Here is a 22,148-nt window from a genome sequence, read left to right on the forward strand (position 1 = left end):
AAGATGATCTGTGAAAGTATAAAATGAAAGTAAATAGAGGTAAAGAAACAACACAGTCACAATGTAATTCCCTATAGAGTAATAACGATCTTCAAATGAACAAGGAAGTTTGAGAATTTTAAGTATAGATGGATTATAAATTAGTGATGTATCATCTGATAATGATATTTGTGTAAAACCTGAAAAACTAAAGCATGTATTTTAATATTCTGAAATAAAATCTAAAAATGTCTGCAACATACTCCTGTTTTGAAATTCTAAGTGTATAAAATCATAACATTTTACATAAGAATATACTATGCTGACAGTGTATGAAATTTCTTATTTATGTGTAATATATGCAACTTCTAATAATAATTTATTATAATGAGATGTGATAAGGAATGCCTTAAGAGCAAAGCTGGTATCATACCCAAGTAGTTTTCATTAAAATTTTGCTTAGGGAATGTCAGTTTCTCTTTGAAACTTGTTATTTAAAGATACAATCTTACCTTATCTTTGAGTGCTTGCATTTGAAATATACCTCCTACTCCTCAAAAAGAGATAATACAAATATGGATTTGACTACAGTATGTCTGAAACACCTTATTTGTATTTGGAAGCAGTGTCTTTTAAAATGGCATATCATCTGTAAAATAAGTATCACCATAAACCTAATTAGAATTAATAATTCATTTAAACTTTTAATTACACAATGCTTTCCTGTTAAAATTAAATCTATAATCTTGTAAAATGTTAAAGACCTTTGGAGAAATAAAGACAATGTGAATATTATTTCAGGAAGAGTGGATAAACCAGTTTTTTTAGAGCTATATGTCTTTCATCAGTAGTTGGCCCTCCAAGCTGTCATTGGCAGAACCTGTAACCAAGTTCTATGTTTTCCCCGTATCAATTTCCACTGATTCAACATAACACTGAATTTGTAATAGTATTGTATAAGAAAACACAACTAAAAGGATACCATAATTTTCAAATTAAAACTGTATTTTAACTTCATAGAAAAAAATGACATATAAGGAGAGAAAATTTCTTAAAATTATAAATCAAATTAAAATACTTAGATTACATTCCACATTAAGGAGCATTTTTTATTTTTTAACAAATTCTATTTTACTCTATTTTCAGAGTTTTGATACAGATGTGAAAGAATATGTTGCTTTATCAGAAAAATCATATGTTCTTTCTCAAAACATAACTTTTTAAATATTATTTAGTATATAAAATCTGATTTCCATAAAATATTTCAAGAAAATTGCCCCTTGAAATAAATGGAACGCATACAAAATTTGACTCAAACTACTAATACCAAAACAAGTGCAATGGATTGTAATACAAAAATATAATTTTGAATCCTAAAATTGCAAATCAAATTCATGTGTTTATTTTTAATACAAAGCACCTCCAAATGTAAACTTAATAAAATGATACAGTTTTAAAGCTGGCATTCAATTTATTTCACTTGTCATCTGTAAATAAATAGTTTTGTTTATTTATCAAAATTTCATAATCATAATGTTAATTCAAATTCTCAAAACTAATAATTAGATATCCAGGCAATCAGTTAACATTTTGTTACTTTTTTTATTTTTTTGTACCATATCCCAGTACTTGTGATAGAAAGATTTTATGGCTCCTAAGATGTCACAATTCCTCAGACTTTCTGGCAACTTTTACACTATTTGGGGACATATGAATAGGTCATTTGTCACTAAGTGTCAATACTTTCAACAAAGTAAGACTATAATCATATCCTAATAGATAGGCTTGGTTCCCTAGTTCTTACATCACATAAAGATAGCTATCCTGCAGCTCATCTTTATAACTGATAGCATTAACTATGACAATTAATGTAAATAGTTATCTATGATGTCTATGATGTATTTGCAGAAAATAGATAAATTACATGAACTTGATACTTTAAAGAATGACAAATGAATTTTCCTACCTACCAAGTCAAGATTGAAACTTGATTTATTTTACAAGTTCATAAATTGTTCTTCCCTATGCTTATTACTTTTTAAAAAAACAAGCTATTTTAAGGTGAATATTTAACTTAGCTAAGGCAATGTTGATTTAATCGGTTATTTTAGTGATACCACTCATTAATTCTTTCATATCTTACTTTTTTCATGTAATCATAATTTCATTTTCTTGAGCCAATGTCTAGTTTACATTAAATTCAGGACTTATGTTCTCACAAGAAAATACTCATGCCCAGTTCTCCTCAGTTTGAATTAAAAATAATTATCTGGACAACAAAGTAATTTGCTATTAAATTGGGAAATGCACTTGCTTAGGGAAATGTTTCTTATTCTTCCCATAAAACTAGATACAACTTCCTTCCTCACTTTTTCCAGGTCTCTCTTCAAATGCTACTCTCTCAGAGATCTTTTTCACATTTGCATGTAAACATCCCTCTCCATCACTCTCTACTTCCTTAACACACCTTACCTTAATTCTTGGAAATTTTAATTGACTCACATTTGTTCCATACGTATTTGTTCCTAGGAACTTTTTTCTCTTGATGATAGGAATGTAAGCTCCGTAAAGTAAGGACTGCATGCTCATTCTGAATATCTATCCCTACTTAGATGATTACCTGGCATATAGGCAAAATCAGTTACCATATGTGAATGCATAAATGGTATAAGTGAATGTAGAAAGAATGAAAACACTTCCTTCTTTGCTAAATTCAAATAATCATAGAAGTTTTAATTGCCCTAGCATTTTAACATCTTTGTTATAATTCTCCCAGAAGAATTGATGAACTGAAATATTAGGCATGTTGAATATCAGCTTTGAGTATATCATCTGATTGACAGTATCTATTTTGGATGCATACAATTTAAAGGAATGCTGCTTATTGCAATGAGGCAGATTTGGGGACTGCTGTAATGGAAGGATTAATTTAAATTAATGGAGTTAATATGATTATCATGTGAGAACATATAAAATAGGAAGAAATGAGAGCATATAGACAAATGTTACAGATCGCCAATATGAAAGTTGTGGACAGAGGGGAGGAAAATAAGAAGATGGTCCAGCCTCTCCAACAGATTTTCTTCATAATGGGAGCTCTCTGCACTTTCTGCTGCCAGGAGCCAGAAAGCCAAAATTTGACTACCCTGCTGTTCCTATCCCTCTACTGTCAAATCCAAACTTTAATGTTCCTTCTGCCAAATAGGAACAAATAAAAAAGCAGTAGAGATTATTACCATGGAAATCAAGAGAAGGGACGTTTTCAAGAAGAAAGAGTGATCAAATATTGATGAGAAATGGCAAAATAAGAAAACTGTCTATGGATTCATTAAAATATTAATTAAAAAATTAGGGAAGGGCCATTTTACATTTACATCAATTTTCCCAAGGTTGGCCCTGTTGGAGTGATTTTATCTACTGTATATCCCTCTCAGATTTGTTCTCTTTGAGTCATTTCCCTTGCAATGAGCTAGTTGATACCAGTTCTGCTGCCAGTCAGACCCAAACACCATGATAGTCATACTCCCTAATATCTACAATAGTTTCAGTCATTCAGCTTTTTGTAAGTTTAGACATTTTATAGAAAACTTAGCAGGCATTACAGGAAGAGTTATATTAAGGACAGGACCGAGTTTCTGTATTTTTCTAGATCTAATTTTATCTTAAACTTCCTAAATTCTTCCCTCAGTTTTTTCTGACCTGCAAGCCTCCATCATAAGACTTTCTCCTCTGCAGATATGAAGTTTCATTTTTGTTCTGCCCTGGGACTATATAATCCTGTTCCTAAATTCTAACTGCTTCACCATTGCATACAGTGAGCAGAGCAGCCTGTTTTTTCCCCATTCTCCAACATTCAACTCCACTGAACAAAGAGTTTATTTTCATTTTAGGTATTGTAAGGGACAAGGGTAAGCAACCCCAAAATGTGCCACTTTGGCATATTGTTTATTTTGAGTTAAAATTACTTAAAAATAGCCAGTGCAAGAAGAACTCTCCAATCCCACTTTGTCTCCAGAAAGCAAGAAATAACTCTCCTATCTGTATGAGGAGGTAAAGAGAAATCCTTATCACCATAGATAGGGAATTCAGAGTCTAGAATGCTGTATAAACAAAACTTGTTACTTTTACTAATTTTCTACCCCAGCCCAAATTCTGTTTAGATTTCCTTATTAACGGAGGTTCCTGAACATAAGTTTTCTTTATCTTGTCAATTCCTCACATATTTATTGTTCTCTTTGTTTAAAAAGTATATAAACTGTCTGCCTTGGCCGTTTCCTCTAGGTCTCAATTTCATTATTAGGCCTCCATGTACACATAATTACTTTTTTTCTTGTTAATCTGTCCTATGCTAATTTAATTCTTAGACCAACTAGAAGAACCTTAAATAGCGTAACTCCAGGGGTGAAGGACAGTGGGTGTGAAATATGTTCCCAGCCTGGGGATAATTACCTTTGAAGCCAAAATCAGGCAAAGCGAGAAATAGAGTGGGAGAAACCTATTTATCACTTACAAGCAGTTGTCCACTTCTGCTCACCAGTGTCTCTCATGACACTACTGCAGAAAGGGCCCCATCCAACCTGTCCAGGTCAGGTATGCCCTTGCTCCCACTGTGATCACCTAGTGATATGGAGATGGACTACCTCTTTCCACCCCTTGGAAACACTTATTGATATGGAGATGCACTAAGGCCATGCAAGAGATTCTAGAAATAGTGCAATTTTATCCACAAAGGGTAAAGGAAACCTTTTACTCCTGAAATTAAAACTCCTTTTAATTTTTTTAAAGAGTTTAAATTTATAAGAATCTTGAAGAACATGAAGTGGGTCTAATAGAGAAGACTGAATCCACAGCACACTACCTGGAATACAGTGGGACTTAATAAATATTTGTTAAAATATAAAAAGAATACTGTTTCCAATAACAGTAGTGAAACACTTCAGTTTTTAAACAAATATGCTTTTACAGTAGGTTGGTTTTGCCTGAGGGTTTCAGCCCTGGGAAGGTTCCTTCTGGATTCTCTGAGACTGAAAAATGACAGGGAAAATTGTGGGTAAAAGGGTTTATACCCAACTTTACTCTTGTGATGGCAGGTCAAGCTCTAAAATCCTGTCACCTCAGGACAAGTCTGCAGGCAGCAAGCCAATCTCTGCCTGGGGGCTTCTCCACTGCTTCATAGCCCTTGCCTCTGCTCCTGGCTCTCCCTTGCTCTCTTCTTTAGGCTCTGCCTCTGCTCCAGGTTCTGCCTTAGCTTCCATTCTCTGCTCTGTCCCAAGCATTGGGTGGATCTCTTTATATAGCAATACACACAATACACCTTATATAGCAACATTGGCTTATTTCCAATAGGCATGTAAGCATTAGCCTAACAGTAAGCCAATTATATCATCAAGTAGATTACAGTCGGGTGAGGATCCTGGCCATGGGAACTTTCATTTTTCCCTACAAGGCTTATCTCTTCTCATTCGGTAAATAAAAAACATGGTGTCTGTCACTCAGCTTCCATCGTTCCTGTCTTGCTGTAAGTCCAGGGAGAGGAAATCCTGGGGCAAAATACCTCTAAAAACCGAAATCAATCAAAAGCAGAAATAAAGTTTAAAACCCATTTATTGCTTACAAACTGCCGTCCAGGACTGTCTCTCTCCTCTACTCTGGAAGAAAGCAAGCCAGCAAGCAGGCCAGCCTCCTCCTCTTAACCTCTCAGGTTCAGACAGGCCTTCCGTTGCCCAGGTAATTACCCATTGATATGGAGATGAACTTCTCTCCACCCCTGAGAAATGATGCAAATGCACTAAAGCCAGGTGACATATTCTGGAAATGTTACAATATTACCAACACTTGCCAATGGGTTTCAGCCCTGGATAAGTTCACTATGAATTCAGTGAGAACAAAGAAATGACAGTGGAACATTCTTGCCGTGAAAGGGCTATATCGAACTTCATTTCCATGGTGGCACGTCAAACACTAGAATCCTTTCCACTCAGAGCAAGTCTGCATGCAGCAAGCTGGTCTCTGCCTCTGAGTCTCTCTGTCCCCTCAGCCATCTCACTCTCTGTCCTCAGTGCTGCCACCACTTCAGTCTCTGCTCTCCTGCAGCCTTGCAACCATGCCACCATGTCACCCAGAGTACTGGGCAGAGCTCTTTCTATATAATCAATAACAACTTGTGGGTAAAATTGTACCATTTCCAGAATATCTCACCTGGCTTTAGTGCATTTGCATATCCTCAGGGTAGAGAGAAGTTCTTCTGCATATCAATGGGTAATTAGCTGGGCAACTGAGAGTGTGTTTGAACCTGAGAGTGTAAAGGGAGGGGCTTGCTTGCTTGCTTGTTTCTTCCAGAGCAAAGGAGAAAGATGGCCCTGGACTGCAGTTTTGTAAGCAATAAATGAGTTTTAAACTTTATTTCTTGCTTTGACTGATTTCAGTTTTTAGAGGTATTTTGCCCTGCGATTTCCTCTCCCCTGACTTAACAATGTATTGACCACACGTGTTTGGTGAGCTAGCCAACCAGGGCCAGGTGTGAATCCTGGCCATAGGAACCTTCACTTTATCCACAGTTCTCCTCCTTACCTCCCTGCACCATGAATGCCTATCTTGATCATATACACCTGTGCTTAAATATTCCTAAGTGTCTTGCCAATGGGTGTCAGCCCTGGGCAAGTTCACTGTGAATTCAGTAATACCAAGGGATGACAATGGAACATTCTCAGGGTAAAAGGGTTTATTACCCGACTTTGTTCTCCCAGTGATACGTCAAGCACTAGAATTATGTGTGCAATCCTCCTTCATTTTTGCCTCTGCCCAGAGGACTGGGCAGAGCTCTTTATTTATTGACTTAGTCAATATAACTTATGGCCTGTGGGTTTGGAAACAGTAGCTTAGCAGTAGGCCAGTTATATCAAGTAATTTAGGTTCAGGTGAGGATCCTGGACATAGGAACTTCAATTTTTCCCACACTAAAGCAAGGAGGTATTTCTAAAATAACAAATAAAATGAAAATATATTTTGAAGCAGACTACAGTGATGATACCAGTCAACAACATAAGTATCATGACTATTGCAACACTAGTGAAATCCACAAACACAAAAGATATCAATAATCTTTATCTTGCACATTAATTAAAGTATATTTTTAAAAGGCACATCACATGTTAGATGCTATTTGGGCATCAGCTAGAACATGAGATCTGCTAGTCATCTGGAGCAGCAGAGGATGCAGAGGGCTGCTGGGCACAGAGTAGTCTAGATACCAATCTTCAGAGCACTCTTTGGGATTCTCAGTGTTATTTGTGTGGAATTTAACTAAGGCTTGAATTCTCACAGAGTGGATCAAAGAATCTATGAAATATCTCTATTTTGGTAATTGTTCTTGTTGAAATATTTTTACTCCAGGAATGGTATACTCTCAGACAGCTACATTCCATTTATGTTGATTAGAGAGCTGGATGTGCAGGGATGGTGCCAGTTTAAATTGGAGGAGACTACAACCATTTACATGAATTACTTATGCGCGCACACACACACAGAGAAGAATTTTTCTTTATGATATTTTTCTTCTTAAGTGTCATACTTTCATAACACTATTACTCTTTCCAATTGCATTTATGAAAAACACTGTTTAGATCAGTAACCATTCTGTTTCTGTTGTCAAATCACTGCACAGTTATGTGTTGTGTAGGGAAAATGGAAATTCCTATGGTGAGAATCCTCACCTTAACCTAAACTACTTGATGATGTAACTGGCCTACTGCTAGGCTACTGCTTCCACACCCTAGGCAATGAGCTATTACTGAATGAGTCACTATATAAAATCCTCTGACCAGTGCTCTGGGTGGAGGCAGAGACAACGGAAGATTACTTGGATGCAGATATAATTCTGCAGTGCTCGACCTATCACCAGGAGAACAAGCTAATAAACCCTTTTACCCCAAGAACATTCCATTGTCATTCCTCAGTTTCACTGAATCCATAATGAACTTACCAGGGTGTCTTGCCAATGGGTTTTAGCCCCAGACAAGATCACTCTGGATTCAATGAGACCAAAGAAATGACAGTGGAACATTCTTGGGGTGAAAGGGTTATACCTGATTTATTTCCATGGGTGACAGGTCAATCACTAGAATCCTGTCCACTCGGAGCAAGTCTGCATGCAGCAAGCCAGTCTCTGCCTCTGGGCCTCTCTGCCCCCACAGCCATCTCAGTGTCTGGTCTCGGTGCTGCCACCACTTCAGTCTTGTCTCTGCTCTCCTGCACCCATGCCACCATGTCACCCAGAGCACTGGACAAAGCTCTCTGTATAGAGTCAATAATGATGTATTCAAATGTGTAGTGAGCTAGCCAACCAGGGCCAGGTGAGAATCTTGGCCACAGGAACCTTTACTTTGTCCATACTGGGGCTTCAATGAAACTAAAAAATGACAGTGGAGCATTCATGGATGAAAGGGTTTATACCCAACTTTATTCCCATGGTGGCAAGTCTTGCTGTCCTGAAGCTGTGCAGCCCAGAGCATGGGGCAGAGCTCTTCATACATAGTTAATAATGTATTGCCCACACACATGTAGTGAGCAAGCCAAGTGCCAGGTGAGAGTCCTGGCCATAGGAACCTTCACTTTCTTCATATCTGTTAATAAAATCTTTAGAGCAGAAAATATATATAGTACCTACTTACCTATGTGAATATAGCTAGAATGATATAAATATATAGAAATGAAAAGTGTTACTTTGGAACACAGTGAAATAAATCTTATGTTCGCAGAAAGCATGGTCACATATTGGGACCAATAAAGGGCATATTGTTACATAGTTTACAGTTTCTAAGCAAGCTGCCAGTCTAAATGCTCAACCAAACAAAAACATACTCATTTATAAATGGTGGGTATATATGTACTTTTTTTGTTCATATGGCTAGCCAACAAAATATTTGAATGGGAAGACAAAAACAGCTGTATGTTCCAAAAGAAATATGCTTGAATTTGGGCCACACATATGTAACATTAGAGCTGTTAAAATATTTTTACTCTACTACAGTGTGGGTAAAATTGTAACATTTCCAGAGCATCTCTCCTGACTTTAGTACATTTGCATATTCTGAGGGGTGGAGAGAAGTTCATCTCCATGTCAATGGGTATTACCTGGGCAACCCAGGGCGTGTCCGAACCTGAGAGTTTAAAGGGAGGGGCTGGTTTGCTTGCTTGCTTGCTTCTTCAGGATCAGAGGAGAGAGACAGCACTGGACTGCAGTTTGTAAGCAATAAACGGGTTTTAAACTTTATTTCTCCCTCTGACTGATTTTGGTTTTTAGAGGTATTTTTCCCTGGGATTTCCTCTTCACGGACTTACATACAGAAACAGAACATAGTTGATTCTTGAACAACATGGGTTTGAACTGCACGGGTCCACTTATATGTGAATTTTTTTTCAATAAATATACTTGAAAATCTTTTAGAATTATAACAGTTTGAAAAAAACATTCTTTTCTCTATTTTATTATAAGAATACAGTTTGTAATACATACAACATACAAAATATATATTAATTGACTGTTTATGTTATCAAGGTCTCCAGGCAACAGTAGGCTATTGTTAGTTGAACTTTTGGGGAGTCAGTAGTTATATGTGGATTTTGTGTGAGGTTCTTGCCTCTAACCACCATGATATTCAAAAGTCAACTGCATAGGTAAGTACTAATTGTTATTAAGAAATCATAGGTTACTCCAAAAGTATAAGTGATAAGATTTTATACAAGAATAATTATGAGTGGCTTCTATAAACATAATGGCTTATATAAACACAAGAAAGTGTGCTACACCTCATTAGTAATCATGAAAATGCAAATTAAGACCAAAATGAGATATGCTTATATAACAGACTGACAGCAATTAAGAAGCTTGCTAATAAATATCAAGGTGTTAGTTGATCTGTAGATAATCTTATTACTCTTACTGTTTTTTCAAGTTTATATAAGTACATTATCTAGAAATGTATTAAATAAAATTTGAAATAGCACAAGTAAAGTTAAATCCTTGATACTAGAGAAAATAACTGCTTATCATTTATAATATAACATGAAGGAAAAAGATTTTCCATACAAAATAATGCTCTTAATATAAAATAGGTGAGCAAGTTTTGCGGTTACTCTCAAATCCTTTTGTACAAAACAATCACTTTATAGCCATAACCTGTATTCTTTATTCATTATCTAGCTATTCTTTTTATGAAGCAACATTTTCACAATTATACTAAAAAATTTTAATAGTAACCCATTTACTCTATTCATTTAACATACACTGTTGAATAAGTGATAAATGAATATCTAATTTGAGAATGTTAATCTTGTAATTGCATCTGAGAATCTTTTAAATCTTCTTCACTTTTTGCTATATTGTTCAATTGTGGAATTCCACATAAGTTTGCATATTGAATGATGCTCTTTTTAGGAGTTAGATACACTCTTTATTGAACTTTGCAGATATTTTGCTTTCTGGAAATTGAAGGTTTGTGGTAACTGCACTGAGCAAGTCTGTCAGTATATTTTCAACAGCAACTGCTCACTTCATGTTTCTGCATCACATTTTGGTAATTTTTGCAAAGTTTCAAACTTTTTATTACTATATTTGTTATGGTGATCTGTGATCAGTGATATTTGACATTAATATTGTGATTGTTTAGGAGTGCCATGGACCACACCCACATAAGACTGTGAAAATAATCAGTAAATAGTGTGTGTGTTCCCTGTCTCTCTCCCTCACCTCAGGCCCCTCTATTCCCTGAGACATAATATTGAAATTAGGTCAATTAGTAACTCTACAATGGTCTGTAAGTGTTCAAGTGAAAGGAAGAGTGTCATGTCTTTTATTTTAAATCAAAAGCAAGAAATGATTAAGTTTAGTGTGGAAGGTATTTTGAAAGCTGAGATAGGCTGAAAGCTAAGCTTATTGCACTTAACAATTAGCCTAGTTGTGAATGCAAAGGAGAAGTTCCTTGAAGGAAATTAAAAGTGCTTTTCCAGTGAAGACACGGCTGATAAAGTGAAATAGCCTTACTGCTGCTATGGAGAATGTATTAGAGGTCTGGATAATAGATCAAACCAGCCACAATATCCGCTTAAGCCAATGCCTAATCCATAGCAAGGCCCTAGTTCTCTTTAATTCTGTGAAGCTGAGAGAGGTGAGGGAGCTGCAGGAGAAGTTTGAAGCTACCACAGGTTGATTCATATGGTCTAAGGAAAGACACTACCTCCATAAAATAAAAATGCATGGAGAAGCAGCAAGTGCTGATGTAGAAGCTGCAGCAAGTTATCCAGATAATCTAGGTAAGATAACTATGTGGTAATAACGAAGGAGGCTACACTAAACATGCAAAGGACAGGTTGACTGTCTTGTAAGGGGCTAATGAAGCTGGTGACTTTAAGTGGAAATCAAAGCTCATTTACCATTCAAAAAATTCTAGGGCCCCTAAGAGTTATGCTAAATACACTCTGCCTATGCTCTAAAAATGGAAAAACTAAGCCTGGATGAAACATGTCTGTTTACAACATGGTTTTTTAAATTTCTTAAACCCTCTGCTGAGACCTACTGCTCATAAAAAAACTATTCTTTTCAAATTATGATTGCTCTTTCACAGTGCACCTGGTCACCCACAAGCTCTGATGGACATGTACAATAACATTAATGCTGTTTTCATGGCTGCTAACATGACATCCATTCTGCAGCCCAGAGACCATGGAGTCATTTTGATTTTCAAGTCTTATTATTTAAGAAATACATTTTGGAAGGTTACAGGTACCATAGATAGTGATGCTGTTGATGATCTGGACAAAGTCAATTGAAAACTTGCTGGAAAGGATTCAGCATTCTAGATGCCATTAAGAACATTAATGATTCATGGGAAGAAGTACAAGATCAACATTTACAGGAATTTGGAAGAAGTCAATTCTAACCCCCATGGATGACTTTGAGGGGTTCAAGACTTCAGTGGAGGAAGTAACTGCAGATGTGTTGGAAAAAGAAAAATAACTAGAATCAGAAGTTGAGCCTGAAGATGGGACTGAATTGCTGCAGTATCATGATAAAACTTTAGTGAGGAGTTGCTTCTTATGGGTGAGCAAAGAAAGTGGTTTCTTTAGATGGAGTCTACTGCTGATGAAGATGCTATGAACATTGCTGAAATTAGAACAAAGGATTTAGAATATTTCATAAACTTAGTTGATAAAGCAGCAGCAGGGTTTGAGAGGATTAACTCCAATCTTGAAAGTTCTACTGGGTGTGGTAAAATGTTATCAAACTGCCTCACATGCTGGAAAAGTCATTCATGAAAGGAAGAGTCAGTGCAGTAAACTTCAATGTTATCTTATTTTAAGACACTTCAAATAAGACTACCCCAGCCTTCAGCGACTATCATCATACTGATCAGTCAGCAGCCATCAACATCAAGGCAAAACTTTCCACCAGCAAAATGATTATGATCTGCTGAAAGCCAGATGATGGTTAGCATTTTTTTTGCAATAAAGTATTTTTAATTAAGATATACTTATTGTTTTTTAGATGTAATGGCATTACACACAATAGACTACAGTATAAACAACTTTTACATGCACTGGGAAACTAAGAAATTTATTTAAACTCCTTTATTGCAATCCCCATTTGTCAATTTATTGCAGTGGTTTGGAAGTGAACTCACAATCTCTCTGAGGTACAACTCTACATTAAATGTAAATTTTCTAAATACACCAAATAAGGGAAAGAAATAGGCAGAGTAAATTTGAACATAACCTATCTAACAAAATTAATTCACTTCAAATGTAATGATATATCATATTGAAAGTAAAATGATGGAGAAAGATATATCCTGAAAATATTAATTTTAAAAAAGCTTAGATGGTCTTCAAATAAAATAGTCTTCAGAGCAAATAAAATTACCACAGACATTAAGGGATATAATATTACAATGAAAGGAACAACCTTCCAGGAGTGCATAGCTATTCTATATGTGTACACACCAAACATTAGAGCTACAAAACATGAAACAACTTTATGTATTTTCAGCTGTTTTATACTATCTGATATAGACAATTATGAATTTAAAATATAATCACTGATTGTATCCTGAATATTCAAATGTTTATATAATTTTCCTGGTATATTCACTAGGTTATAGTATTATTTTATTCTGGTATTTGATATTTTTTAAAGAAAAACTAAAAGCAAAGCAACATTTTCAGATCTCTACTGCTAAATTTTCACCTGATTTATAGTAGTTCCAAAATTCCTGGACAGTTAGAAATTCTTTTCAGTAAAGGTACCAACTTCAGAAGATGTGGAAGAAGAGCTTTTAAGAACTGAAAGCAGAGGCCACATGGAACAAAAGAATGAATAGTGAGGTGTTTGTGTGATGTTCATATTGAAGTTCTATTCTTTTATAGTGCAACAGATCAAATGTGAAGAGCCACTTGTTACTAAATAAAAGGATATGGGGCTTTCACTTTCACAAAGCCAAAAACTCCAATTGCTCTTTCTTTTATAAGTACTACGAGGGATTAAAGATTTGGATAAAAAAAAAAGAAATCCTAACTTCTGCCACCAGCTATGGGTTGTGGGCTATTGGTGCCCTACATAAAACAGACTTTTTTGAAAAGTACCTAAAGGGGCTATGTTATTTGTAACATCCTGTTTTGACACCAGAGACCACAAGAGATGAAGTTGTCTTACATAAAATCTGAATAAGGACACCTGAATTTTTCTATTATCCTCTGATTCTATATTTTCAGCTGAACAAGAAACAGTACACCTTCCATTATTATTCCTGTGAGACTAAATTTTCTTAACTGTAATAATTTATTCTTTTAGGTTTAAATTTTCAAATCTTAAAGTTAATCGTATATATGTAATCCTTTGCTAAATATGTAATAAATTCTGAATATGAAATATCTTTGTAAAATACCACTATTTTTGCTTCCTTATCTACTCTTCTGTCTTCCATCACTTTCTGCATTCTCTTTGACTTCATTGCTGATTCTTGAACAAACCAAATTTACTTGTATCTTAGGGACTTTGCACAGGTTTTTCTCTTTCTTAAAATATTCCTTATCAAAGTATTAGGGACTTTGTACAGGTTTTTCTCTTTCTTAAAATGTTCCTTATTAAAATGGTAATGTGGCCCAAATTCAGCTGTTTCAGTCTTTTTTCAAATATTCTCTGATGGCTGAAATTTAACTCTACCTCCAATACTGTATTTATAATTGCAACTTGCTCTTCTCTCCAATACTTTCTCTGCACCTTTTCTTCCAAGATACTTAACATCTTCAGCATAATATTTAATTTATTGTATCCATTTTGCTTATTGCTTTTATGTATTTCCCACTAGAGGAAGATAAGCTCCATGGCGGCAGAGTGTTTTGTCTACCTTGTTCACAGATACAGGCTAAGTGCTTTCTACAGTTTCTGGCATAGATGGGTACTTACAGAATATTTATTGAATGAATGCTGATGTGAAATATAATACTCATTTATATGTATTATAGGAAAAGTTTACATTTGTAGTCCTAATTCTTATTTGTATAACTTGCATCTATCATAATGTCTTGTTCCATAAAATAATTGTATGTTTAGTGCCTTGTTTTCCTTTTCCTTGACTTAATTTTTAATACTTATCTGCCCACAAACTCTGCAAAAAACTAAATGGCTAACATAGTTTTCTTAAATATAAATAATAGTATATATGGCCAAGTAATTTATAATCTTTATCATAACTTCAATATACACACATTTATAAATAGTATTGTAAATATTAGATATAGAACTGTAAATATAGTACAGTAAGTCTAGGAAATATATATAATTATACTATATATATAGATAGATAGATAGATTGGTGATTTTGATTAACATACTTCCTAAAGTATCTTCATAGGAAAACCATTTAATCCAGAACATTGTACTGGGTGCTTATTTGAGAAGAAATCTATTACGCTTTCTTCATAAACTCAGCATATATATATATATTGAATACCTACAAAGTACCAGGCATTTGACTGTGAAATACAGATATAGAAGAATACAGGGCAGGCAAATCTCATGAAAGTTTTGTTTGGAGGGATTAAAATAAAAAATATTTTAAGATAAAAATATTTTTAAAATAAAAATAGAAATTTCATTATACTCAAATATAAAATAAAATGATAGACAATTGTTATAAAAATATTTTCTTCAAAGTAGAAATGGCTAACAATTCATTTATATGTGTCTAAGGAGATACATAATTAAAAGATGAATTTATGAAGGACCATATAAATCTCTATGTACATTTTATTAGAGTAAAATGACACAATGCTGTTAGGTATTTACAGATAGTGTAGTAGTTACTCAATCAAAAACTTTCTGAGATTACATTATTGTGCCACCCACTGTCCAGTGCCTAAAATCAGTTGCTTCATATATTTTTTTCAGTTGCATATTTGTTGATCGGTGGAGAGTTATTCCAGTACTAATTATTCCATCATAGTCAGAAGTAAAGTGTCTATTTTTTCAATAATAAAAAATTTTCTGTAATAATGCCTTTGTGGAATAAAAGTGTATATTTAAAAATATTTTACAACTACTGAGTAGATATGAGGAACTGATGTGATTCTGAAAAAGTCAAGTCACATAAAGTAAATATTGTTTCATCAGAACGTCATCTAGGAAAGGAGGGAGTCCTAGTAACAGAGACCATCTGAGCTGTTGACATCGCACAGACAAGCGACAAGTAGGACTTGAAATGGGACAGTGGTTGTAGGAATGAGAAGTAATAGAATATTCAGTATTATTATATGAAAATGTAATATAATTTGTCTTTTCCAGAATTTCTGATATACCAAACTGTATTGATTTTGAGATGCCTAAAGCAGGAACTGTGTTGTCATAAGACTTTATTTTACTATAGGCCACTGAATTTTAAACCCAACTCATCACAGTGACAATTTTAAAATCCCTTTGGGTTCCAAAATTGTTTAAAATGTTCCTCTGCCCTGATGCTACTCATGAATATACATATTGCAACTCCTTTTTACAGACTAAATTATATGAGTTTTATATATAATTTTACAGACTAAATTATACTGAGTTATATGGGTGAGTCATGATCAAAAGTGAGAAAATTAAGGTTGAAAGTGTTTCCAGTGACAGATTAACACCCAGAGGATTAGAACTTTGGGTAAGACTCTCCTCTAAAGTACGCAAGTAAGCAGGCCACTGAACAGTATGTAATTAAGGTTACCAGCTACAGGTATTAACAAATGGAGATATGAGCCCACTAGTTTCTGAGATATTAGAGATACGGGCTCATGTGTTCCTTTTTTCTCCAGATATTATCACACTGCCTAATTTACAGTAGGCATGCAACATGTTGTTGCTAACTATAAAATGAATGTTTTTCCCTCTTTTAAAAAAACAAAAGGCCTAATGAGGGATGAAAAAAACAGTTAGAAAAGGTTCACATTTTCCTAAACAGCTCTTCCACTCACTAAATATTTATATACCGGTTTATATTTGGGGTTACCTGAAACTAGGTCCTGTGATGGTTTTGTAGCCACTCTTCAGCACAATTATCCTTTCAGATGAAAAGGTGTGTGTTGGAATGAAAAGGATTTTTCTTGGAATAGCTAACAAGCCTGGAAGTATAAAATCAGTGAATTCATGATCTTGAGTCCATTCCTATATATGTTTTTCTGTAAAATAAGACCCCACACGAATGAAAACTAAAGTATAATATGATACCATAAGTCAGATGAGTCCTCAGATATACTAAGGTTGTGCATATAGTAAAGATATACATATACCCCAGCACATACCAGTGGTCAAACCACTGGTCCCTCATCACCAAAGCTGCTGTTGATTTCCTCAAGGGATAGTTCCACAGCCCGCCCCTGGTTTCTGTTATTGGCAGGCTGAACCCTGGGCTGTAGCAGCAGCCAGACTAGCATTAGTAGTGTGAACCAGTGCTGTTGGCCCCTGGCATTGCCTTCATGGCCGCCCTATGGCCACTTCATTCATGTACCCATTATGCCATGCTGGCCGTTGCCAATTACAGAGGCTTGCTGGGTCATTTGGCTTCTCGGTGGATTGGTCCTTCTCCAGAAATGGATGCATTTTAATTAAACATAAGACCTGGCACATTTATATGCCTGTATGCTACACTTCTTTATCTTCACTGTTGCAATATTTCTTTCCTTCCAGGATTCTGAACAACTAACCATGACTCTTTTTATTTTCTCCTTGGGCCCTACTTTGTCCATACAAAGTTCACAGTCTAAAGTTATGCCCATTGGGAAGATTTTCACTTGTCACTATTTTTCAAGACCAACAGTTGCGGTAGTATATTGCAGTTGCTACTGATTTTGACTTGCACTGTCATATCAAGACAAACAAATAAGCTAAATTAATGATTTCCTCTCCTCTTTCATCTGGTCATAAGGGATTTCCTTGGACATGAGAGAATGTCTTAGAGAAGGGACACTGGTGCAGCAATGATGGTGTCTTGGAAATAGAGGTTTCTTGCATATGTGTCTGACTCGTGTACTTTGTCTCTAATTGTAATGTATTCCGGATGTACCATTTCACTTGTGTATCAGTGGGTCACATTAGTTATGGTTATAGAATATTCAGATTGCCCATGTTTCTTCTGACTAAATTATGACAGAGATGGAAGAGTTAACATAGCACAGGAACAAAACTGTGCTTGCATTTTTGTTTCCTTGTTTATTCCATGTGAATGTGAACTGGTTTCAATTATCTTTTCTTATAGAGATAGAAAAGAACACATTTTCCAAATCAGTGGTCACATATCCTATGACTGAAGCTATATTAAATTTCAGCTAATTTGAGATTTGGACTACAATTAATGGCCTATATTCATCCTCCAGTGTCCACCCTATTTCTACGGGATTCAGATTGATGAATCAAAGTAGATACGATGAGAACCAACATTACATACTTTTTAAACTATTGTAAGTGGATTAGTACTTTCTAAGCCACCTGGGGCACAGTATAATTTTTGAATTACTTTCATGAGCACAGAGGGAAAAAGAAGACTGCTACTTGCTACCGTGAACTGCAGAAAATTTAAAAAGGAAGGTTTAAATCCATCAGTGTTCCAGCAGTCATCTTGTCCTTCCTCCCCCTCATCATTATCTTACTTTCATCTTCATCCCCTTCATCATCATCAGCAGCAGCAACATCTTCTTCTCTTCATTATCCACGTCAGGAAGCAAGCAGTATTGTAATGGATTTGGGCAAATATCATCATCGGTGACTTCTCCTAACCCATCTGCACCTGCATCAGGGAGGCCAATAAACCGGGTAAAGAAGCTCTCAGTTTCTGATGCTGTCTCCTCCTGCCGGCTTTATTCTGTTTGCTTGGACATTTTGTCAAATCCTTTCCAGATTTCCATGTCATTTCAGCAGCCTTTGAAGATGGATCACCATTCTTACTCATATGAAATTCTTTGGCAAGAACTTTCTTATCAAAGTAATGTTTTATTTCATCAAAAAAAAACCTATTCTGGGACTTGATTAAGTATTTTCAAATTCTGTCACTAAAATTCTTTTCAAATAATCCTCCTCCGCAAGGAATGCAGACACTTGTGGATGGTTGACACATCTGGGTTTTGGAGATCAATGCCAAACTTCTGAAAATTTGGTTGGTGGAGTTTGTTATATTCTGTTGTATTTTGAAAAAGTCCGCACTGGCTCGTTCACTAAGTCTATTTCACTTTGTACTTCATCAGTATGTTCGATTGCTTTTTTTTTTTTTTTCTGAGGTCCTCCTTGGCCGCGTGCCCGCTGTAGTCGCTGCTCCACGCTGAGGCCGCGGCCCCGGAGGCCGACGCTGCGAGCCGCTTCCCTCCGCGCCAGGCGCGCGCGCTCCCGGCCGCCGCCGCCCCCCCCCCCCCGCGCGCGCGCGGCTGACTCGCGGCCCTCTGGGCGGGAAATCCAGGCGCGGCTGGCGGCTGGTGGCCTCTGCTTGGTGAAGGGAGGCCGCGGAGGGCGGGCTGGCGGCCCCACGCCCCAGCTTTCTGCTCCGGAGTCACCTCCTCCTGACTGCGGAACTCTTACGTTATCTTGAAGTAGGTATTGCTATTTCAATTTTTGATAGTTTATTTTCTTCTTATTGAAGAAAACATGAGGTCTACCCTCTTAATGTTTGCGTGTGCAGCATAGCATTGACTGTAGCCATAACATTATACACCAGATCTCCAGAACTTTTTTATCTTGCATTTGAAAACTCTACTCTTTGAACAGCAACTCTCCCTATTCGTCTCCCTCCAGCCCCTAGAAACCACTCTTGTCTCTGTTTCTGAGTTTGACTATATTAGTACCACCTGTAAGTGGAATCATGTGGTATTTGTTCTTCTGTGACTAGTTTATTTCACTTAGCATAACGGCCTACAGGTTCATCCATGTTACAAGGGCAGGGTTTCCTTCTGTTTTAAGGCTGAATAATATTCTATTGCATATAAACACATTTTCTTTATCTGTTCATCCCTTGGTGATGTCAGAAGTTCAGAAATAGCAGAAGTAAAACCAGTGAATCACCAAAGTAGTAATTAGTAAAAAAAATGTATTGTCCACCCATGCAAAGCCGATTTGGGACCAGGAGCACTCGAACTAGAACATGGAATGAATCCCAGGGGCATATTGTTATAAAGCAGTTTACTTAATGAGGCAGCAGTGACTGTTCTTCGCAGAGATTGGTTATCATAGTAGAGATTTCTTAAATGATAGGGAGTTGGTCAGTAGATGCTTCATATCAACTTTGGGAAACAGTTTAAGTTTTGCTTAGGACTTTCAGAGGCATAAATAAATGACTAGGTCAAGTTAGTCTTGCAAAATAAGTTAAATTGAGCTTTGTATGACTAAACTGGTTTTGTCTACTCAGGCAATTTGCAAGGCTGGTCTCCATTTGTTTTTAATTTTAACATATATTTAGGTCATTTCCATATCTTGGCTGTTGTGAATAATGCCACAATGACTATGGGAATACAGATGCTGATTTAAAATATTTTGGATACATACCCAGCAGTGTGATTGCTAGATCATATGATAGTTCTATTTTTAATTTTTTGAGGAAATACCATAGTGGTTTCAGCACTTTATACCTAACACCAGTGTGTAGGGTTACAATTTCTCCACATTCTTGGCAACACTTGTTATCTTCTGTTTTTGTTTTTTTTTTATAATAACCATTCTAACATGTGAGGTGATATCTCATGTTGATTTGCATTGCTGATTAGTAATATTGAGCTTTTAAAAATATACCTTTTAACCATTTGTATGTCTTCTGTGGAGAAATGTCTATTAAAGTCCTTGGTTCATTGTTTAACCAGGTTATTTGGTTGCTTTTGTTTGTTGTTTTGTGGAGTTTGTCCTTTTTTTTTCTGTTGAGTTAAAGGATTTCCTTAAATACTTTGAACATTAACCCCTTATCAGATACATGCTGTGGGGAAGTTGGGGTTCCTATGTCCAGGATCCTCACTGAACTTAAACCACTTGATGATGTAACTGACCTGTTGCTGGGCTGCCGCTTCCACACCTTTAGGCAATAAGCTATTATTGCTCTATATAGAGAGCTCGGCCCAGTGCTCTGGGCGGAGGCAGAGACGCTAGTGTTCCACCTACTGCTGGAGAACAAGCCAGGTAATAAACCCTGTCACCCCAAGAACGTTTTGCTGTCAATTTCTTTGGTCACATTGAATCCATAGCGAACTTGCCTGGGGCTGAAACCCATTGGCAAGACAATTGGCGAAAGTCTGCAGGGTTCACTGTTGACCAAGGAAAAGACAGGCTGCCCTTATGGGAGGGGCACGTCAGCGGGCTGCCCCTGTGAATGGGGAGACAGTGGATCGTCCCCCAATGGGTATGTGGTCTGAGGTGGCTTGCCTTATAGAAGGCTGGGCCCCACCCCAGGACTGGAGGCAAGTGGAGGTGACACCTGAGGCAGTAGGGGTGGCCCTTGATATAGTAAGCAGATCCTTTGAGAAGCAGAGTGCTCGTGAGGCAGTGGGGACTGTGGGTTGGCTGCTTCTCACAGTCTTAAAAAGGTGTAGAGGAGACCCAAGAAATGGCGGCGCGAAAACACGAGCTGCAAACTTCTGTGGGTTCCCTGAGGAAGGAGGTGGCCTTGATGCGGGAGGAGGCAGCACGAGAGCGCCGGCAGCAAGGAGCCATTGGAGACGAGACAGCAGCGCTGCCAGGTGTTCAGAAGGAGGAAGAGGCCATCAAGGAAAAGGACAAACTCCTGAGGGAAGCACAGGCGGAGGTGGCACGAGAACATCAGCTGCGCAGCATTGAGCTGAAGGTAAAAGAGCTTCTGAAGACAGAGGTAGCATTGCTGCAAGGTGCAGTAGAAAAAGTAAAGGTTGTAGCAAAGGAGGCACTCGGGGGAGGGGAGAGAAAGGTGCCATCAGGCCCGGAAATAGAGGAGCTGGGGAAGGATGACGGGGTGGTGCTGGAGGCACTGGCGCCTCCTGTATTGAAAGCACGCCCAGTGGTTGTAAAGAAAAGAAAAACACAGCAGCTGAAAGTTCCCCAAAGAGAGGAGCAGCCGCCTCCCCAGGTTGTGGAGCACTGTATGATCTGCCCCTATACTCAGACTGAGCTGGTGGATTTGGGCTCCCGGTTTAGACAGAAGCCCTCGGAGTCAATTTCAGCTTGGATTCTGCGTCTGTGGGACTTAGGGGTGGATGGAATTGTTCTGTCGGGATCACAGATTGGAAAGCTGTCTTCCCTGACAGCGCAGCCAGGCTTGAGGCAGCGATTACAAAATGCACATCGGACCCCAGGGAGTCACTCCCTCCTCGATTGGCTTATGGCTGCATTTTGTGCTGTGTGGCCTAATCAGGGTGATCTACCATCCTCTCCTGTTAGATGGCAGACATATGCTGAGCTCCAACAGGTGCTTTGAGAGCTAGGCATAAGAAATGCCATCTATAGTGCAGAGAATTATGGCCCAGGTAATGAGATTTTCACTATGGGATGAGAAATATTGTACTTCAAATGGATCCATATTTGGGTCTCTAGTGGCCATTCTTTCCCCTCACATAGGGCAGCCCATAAGCGAGGTGACACTACAGTAGCAGACTTAGGAGAGGCAGAAGCAACACGAATCCAGAAAGAAATAAGACCTGTTACTCACAAG

General features: G+C 37.1%; 1 long non-coding RNA gene and 1 pseudogene across 1 annotated transcript in view; one reads left to right on the forward strand and one right to left on the reverse strand.

The window, feature by feature from the left end:
* Positions 1-17,948: 17,948 nt before the first annotated feature.
* Positions 17,949-18,811, reverse strand: LOC118916558 (protein SET-like; annotated as a pseudogene).
* Positions 18,812-18,962: 151 nt separating this feature from the next.
* The window catches only part of LOC130681407 (uncharacterized), a 128,415-nt gene continuing 125,229 nt past the window's right edge, over positions 18,963-22,148 (forward strand). The window contains exon 1 of the long non-coding RNA XR_008994536.1: positions 18,963-19,077. This is a non-coding gene — a long non-coding RNA (uncharacterized LOC130681407). The remainder of the gene's footprint in view (positions 19,078-22,148) is intronic.

The sequence above is a fragment of the Manis pentadactyla genome, chromosome 17 (assembly GCF_030020395.1).
Source record: "Manis pentadactyla isolate mManPen7 chromosome 17, mManPen7.hap1, whole genome shotgun sequence".
In the NCBI taxonomy this organism is placed as follows: Eukaryota; Metazoa; Chordata; class Mammalia; order Pholidota; family Manidae; genus Manis; species Manis pentadactyla.